This window comes from Emydura macquarii, unplaced genomic scaffold (genome assembly GCF_026122565.2).
Source record: "Emydura macquarii macquarii isolate MOO-44397 ecotype Brisbane River unplaced genomic scaffold, CSIRO-AGI_Emac_v2 contig_2676, whole genome shotgun sequence".
Taxonomy (NCBI): Eukaryota; Metazoa; Chordata; order Testudines; family Chelidae; genus Emydura; species Emydura macquarii.
In genome coordinates this window covers 48,828,724-48,835,063 of record NW_027132813.1, presented here as the reverse complement: position 1 = coordinate 48,835,063, position 6,340 = coordinate 48,828,724, and the positions used below count along the sequence as shown (strand labels likewise).

The following is a 6,340-nucleotide window of genomic DNA, read 5'->3' as shown; positions in this document are numbered from 1 at the left end:
TGCAGAAGACACACATCAGATGTTAAAACAAAAGAGCAGAGACTGTTTGCCTTTCCCGTCCCTTTGGCCCAAGGAGCTGCCCTGCATGCATCCTGTGTTGTTGCGACTCTGTTTATCACCGGAGACTAGAGTTTCCTGTATTTTCGTTACTGGTGGCTTCAGCCTCTAGGTTTGTTGATCGTAAGATACTCAGCTGCTTTTCTTCTCCTTTCTTTAAGTGAAGTGGTTTAGCTCCAGTTTAAAAAAAGGTTTACCATTATAGGGCTTTCTTTATTTTGGCCCAGTTCTCCACTCCATTTGTATGAGAAACTTGCTGGAATGCTGCTTTCTTGTTTTATTTTTAAAGGATTTAAACTACTTACTTATCAGTGACTTTTTGTAACCCCTAATTGGGAATTCTAGTTTTCCAGCATCTACTGGAGAAAAAAAGAAAGTCATGGAATCCCTGACTATGATCCTAAGCATAGTTAACATTTCATCTTCTAGAAGAAACTGAATATTTGGTGCATATATGTCATCCACACAATTAATTTCAAGCCTTTATTTTTTTCATTCTTGCCCTTTAAATAGCTGGAAAAGTCCTTAAATAGGAATTGGGTCGTGAGAATGTCTGAGCTCCATGCACTAAGCCAAGCTCTTTAAGGGCACTAAACCAATTCCTACTCAGTCTACAGTGAGAGTTTTCTAAATGCAGCCCAGTTAGTCAGTAATCTGTTGTCCAAAACCAGTCACTTCAAACAGAAGAAAAGCATTGAGCAGCAGCTGCTTATACTAAAGATGTTGGAGTATCACAGCAGTGATATACCAAGTTAATGGCTTTGGAGAATTTACAGGGTATCAGCGATCAGTTGTATCATCGGTTCCATAGGAGCTTGAGCCAAACCCAGTGAAGTCAATGGAAGTCTTAAAGAAAGGAGAAAGTAGTGTGATAAATTTTACTGGATGAACAAATACATTAAAAATGCATAAGCCTTCAGGCCCAAAAAGTCCCTTTTTCAAGAGCAGGCAGCTTTTACAAAAAACATAGTTGATATTGAGTTGATTGACCTCTTTTTAATACAGTATAAATACTTCATTTGAGAATTAGAAAGTATTTTACTGACATTAATCAAAACCCACATTTACAGAGTGGTAATTATTTACAATTATTATTTTGCAGATGGGGATTGCCTGGAGCTGCAGAGAGGTTAAAGGTCAGATTTTCTTTATACAATGAGATCCTAGATCTGCACACATTTTCGGCCCATGCATTTGTGTGCTTGCTTTTGAGTGCACACTTATTGCATTTGTCCACGTTAACTGAATAGATGAAATGAAGGCATCTAAATACATACTGATGTGTCAAAATCCCTGATGTGGATATCCAGTTAGGACTGGGCATGCAAATGTAGATGCAGTAATGAATATGCAAGTATGCCGATGGATCTTGGACTTCACTTTGAGGTATGTGTCCTGCTCTTTAGATTCAAGTTGCACTTCAGTGTAAACCCATTGTGCATCAGAGGTAGGTTTGTGGCAGCCACACAGAGTCCGGGATAGTGCCGAGATTACGGACCATGAAGGCAAATGGAATGGACTTCAGGAGGGGAGAGATATAAAAGACAGGATGCTTCTTTTCCTCCCACTTCTTGCCTTTGAGACATTTAGCTGAAAAAAGTTAACTTGGTCCAGGCAGGCAGAGTCATTTCAGTTGTCACAAGTCAATGCACTGTACACGGTTCATTTGTACAATCATCAGAACAACTACGGCAATGTTAAAGGATGAAATACAGTAATCAAGGGAGAGAATAGAGAACTGATGCTAGAGAATGAGCCGTGTGGGACATCATGCATGATGGATCTTGGCACAAGGGTCAACCATTGCCAGAGATACAGAAAGAGCAGTTTGATAGGCAAAAATGAAATGAATAACATCTTCACATCTACAGTTGGTCCAAGAGGACAGAACTGTGGACAGCAGTGTGGAAGCCTGGGTGGTCAAGGAGAATGAGAAGGCAGAAGGAGCCATCATCAGTTGGGAAAAAGTTTATTAACTCTCTGCAGAAGAATGATTTATTTGCTATGGCCAGACCAATACTCAAAGAGAAATTAGCCCAGTGTATTGATGTAGGAAAGGCGGTGGGAGTGATGAGGGAGGGGGAGTAACTTCTGCAAAAACTTTGAGGAAGGGAAAATAGAGATGGGCCAAGAGTTAGCTTTGGAGTCAACGGTGAGCTCTTTTAGAGAGAGGAGACTCCCGTTAGCTGTAGAGAGAAACCTCTCCGTGACAGGGGGGGAGAAAAGGTTAGTTCAGATGGTCTGGCTCTCTTGTTATTGGAGTCTGGTCCTGTTTTCTTTAAGACAAAACAAGACACACACACACACAGAAGGAGAGAAAAAAGAGAGCAACAAAGATGGAAAATGCAGCTTCTGTCTCTGGTGCTGACTCTCATGTACAATCTTGCTGCTGAGGAAACACAGGCCCAGCACAGGGTCTTATCCACTCCAAACCTTGGCAAACTTTTATCAGCATCAGGCTGCTTAAGGCATTGCCTTCACCTGCGTTTCTTGTCACAGGCTCAGAGCAGTGTTGCAAGAGGTGTGGATGTCTTGTTGGCTAAACCAGAGACATATTAGACCGAGGCAAACAGAGAGGGAGGTAGACGAGGAGAAATACGATGGGAAGGAACATGATAGATGAAGGAAGGAGTGAAAGCAGGAACTCAACTCTCACATTGCAGGTGTTCAGGAGTTAGCTAAAGGTGGTGATGTCATCTGGTTCATGCTCTCTGGCCTGGTCTGGACAGGAGGCCTTTCAGGACCAGGACAATGAAGGCCCAAGAGCGTCAGGGTGGTTGCTAGGGTTCCATAAGACAGTGGAGGTTGGAGCCATGATGGTAAAACTTGTTTCTTCCAGGCTAATCCTGTTGCTCCCGTTTAGTGTCCCCAAGGTAAACAATGTTCAAGAAGGCCTGGCCACCTCATTCCATTAATATTAACCAATTAAAACACATTTCCTCCCATTTTTATACTCTTTCAGCTTCTTGTCATGCCAACCGATGACTTTACCAGGAGCACTGAAGACCTCTCCTCACAGTTCATTCCAGTTTGTCCCAGTCTATTGGTCTCCAGCTTTTGCTGATTTTTACAAATAGTTTTACATAACAGACTGACTTGGACTTTTGTTTCCTTGGCTACCTTAGGATACAGGCCTCAGCACATCAGAAGTTATTGACAGTGGTGATTAGGAAGGGAGCATGGGTTGGAAGACTGGACAAATGACAGGCGAGAGAAGTGGATTAAGAGAGGAGGAAGTTTAATAGAAGCCCCCCCATAGCCCCTTGAAGAACTTCAACCTCTCCAAACACCTCTGTCACTATGCAGGAGTGAAGGATTTGAGCTGAGACCTCACCAAGTTTGGCCAGTGCCTGTTGGTGCAGACATGACAATGATACATGTGGCTGTCTCTCCACTAACTTTATCTCCAACATTGAACCTGTGAACAATCGTGGCACCTAACGAAATGGAAGTATTTTGATCAGTCCCACAGTGCATCATTAATTTGTCTTTAACTTCTGGGTCATTTTATATGGCAATCAACAGATACATAACACTCTTAAACTTGCAACTAAAAATGATTTTTAAAAGGCACTTTAAGACAGTCACACTTGATGTTGCGTTCATGTTGGCATTTTGCCTTCTGGTATATTTAGGGCCCACTCCAGTAGGTTTTTTTTCCAGCCAAAATCCCTGTTGAATTGAATAGAAGTTCTGTTTAAGGATCGCAGCATCAGACCCTGTTGATTTGCTACATACTTTCAGAGTTTAGCAAGTAGCTCTTGTAGCATTTTCTGACTTTCAATATTTTTTATTTTTTAAATAAACATTGAAAATTGAACATTGCCACTAGAGCGATTTATGAACATGTGAAAGTAGATAAGTAACAGTAGTTTTTGATTTTAAAAAATAACTCTGTGTATCAAGTTTACCCAAATTGCTGAAAAGAGAGTAATTTATTGCAACCCTTTAAGATACAAGCACATTTCTTTTCCTGTATCAAGTAACCCATGTAATTTAATGTTCTCTCTCTACTGACATGATCTCATTTGAAAATAAAAAAGATCCAAATAATTATCCTGCCAATAAATAGCAATAAAAGTTCTCGCAGTAAATTAAATGTTTTTTGTTATATTTTAAAAAGTGATTTAACACTTGTATTTATGAACTGATGTTTCAGATCACAATCAACAACAAATTGCAGAAGTAAGACTAGATTTCCTGCCAAATAGGGCGCAATATATATAAAAACATATCAGATTATCAACAGGATTGATTATAAAACTGTTACAAAAGCCAGAAGGAAATATAGAAGATCTGTTTGAAGTCAACAACAATTCCAAAAGAAAGAATCAGGGTTGGAACAATGGACAATAGCATGCAAAAGTCATGAAGTACTGTAACATCTGCATAAATAATAGCAGAAATATCATGCTTTGGAAGAAAAGAAGGAACTCATGCCTCCTCTGGGGACATTTGAAACTACACAATCGCCAAATACAGTAAAGTGGGCCAGCTATGGGCATTACTGTGTTCAATGGAGTGAAACTGATTTAGGCGAGTGGAGGATTTGGCCCTGCAGTGTTGAGATGCTCATTGCAAACTGCAGTTGCCACGTTGTAAAAGTGTAAGGTTTGCAAAATGCTATTATTTGCAGTGGTTTATGTGTTGTGCATAGAAGGCAAGGGAGGTGAGAGATTAGGCAATTTTTGTGAATCAATGATGTCAGTGAAGAGTCAGTTGTCTCTACCCTACATTCCTCTGTATGCAATAGTGTCTATATGCAGTACGTGCAAATATTGTAATTGTATGTAGCAATTATTTCTTTGTCCCTGGCAGCTTACTTATCTATTGCGGGCCACTGTCTGAGGCATGATATTGGACTAGATGGATCTCAGATTTGATCCAGAATGGCAATTCCTGTGCTCCTATCTCTTATTTCTGTGCTTACACTTTCTATGACTTTTGAGATGTTTTCCCCTATGTTTTATATTTTGCATGCATTGCTAACCAGTGCACTGACTGCTCCATTCCAGGCTGTGACAGAATCTGTGCTCCTTTATGATAAGGCCATCAAACAAGTTCCTGCTTCTTCTCCCATGGCATGCCATACCATGTAATTCTATTTCTTTATTATTATTACCATTTAATATTTTGATTGCAGTAGCACCAAGCGGCCCCAGTAAAGATCAAGGCCTCATTGTGCTAGACACTACGTAAACACATATTGAAAACATGACATCTGCATCAAAGAGCTTACAATTTAAGTGGTCTTGTACTGTGTCAATCACTGTGGTGTTTGACCATCTGCAATTGAAATCAATGGGAGTTTTGCTATTGACTTCACTGGGATCAGGATTTGACCCAAACCCAGAGGCAACTTGCATTTATAGGGCTTTAAAAATTGTACGTCCATGTGCTCATTTGTAAATCGGACTACAATAGAGCCTCGCTAATTTGCACCAATGATTGGCACTAATCTGTGGCAGATTATTGAATTTTGTGAAGTATCAAGTAAGTAAAAAAAATCTGAATTTAAAAAAGTAATCAAGGGCTCTGTCTCACAAACTGAACTTCATTTATTTTGACAAGTGTAGTTTAGTTTTAATAATTTACAGTACTACCTCATTGCATACTAATGAATGGACTGTAATATATCTTTTTAAAAGTAGTAAAGTCTTAGTAATATGAGATCTCATGATAATACTCTTCCACTGCACCTTTCCGGGAGTTGAGTTTAACCATCAGTTTTTGAAGAGTATTACTGAATTTATCGATTAGCTAAATGAGAATTAGCAAGATTCTATGAAAAAATCAAAAAGTATTCAGCAAGAACATTTTCCCACAGATACAGTGTTTCTTTATTTGGTTTGTACATGGCACCATTCGCCATTTTTACGATGATAGATTAAATTTTATTTGGATAACTGCCACATGGATGAAAAATATCTTCAAAGTTCTCATATAACAGATGGGCTCCAAAGATAGTATTCTCTGATTGTCGGACTATCCATCTAACTCTTTGTCTGTCTAGCTATATGTTTATACCACGCTCATCACTGTGGAAGCTTAGCATCTTGAAAGAAATGAAGTGGTTCTTTTCTACCACTCCTAATGGTAGAGGGGGTGCCTGGCATTAGCTATTGATGATTTTACAATCTTCTCCTCCCTGAAGGCAGAGTTAGGTCTTGCACTTTGTCCTGAAGATGGTCACCTAGAAATGGGTGGGCTGAGAAATCCCTCTCCAACTTGGAGAAATCCCTCTCCAACTCTCAAAAGCTGAATTCTTCTGGAAGCACATGTG

At 39.7% G+C, this 6,340-nt stretch overlaps 1 long non-coding RNA gene across 1 annotated transcript; it reads left to right on the top strand.

Moving 5' to 3' along the window:
* The first annotated feature begins 44 nt into the window (after window positions 1–44).
* Window positions 45–4,139, top strand: LOC137164098 (uncharacterized). The gene is made up of 3 exons (XR_010922939.1): window positions 45–169; window positions 1,160–1,193; window positions 3,183–4,139. It is a non-coding gene; the product is annotated as an uncharacterized lncRNA (long non-coding RNA).
* Window positions 4,140–6,340: the final 2,201 nt, after the last annotated feature.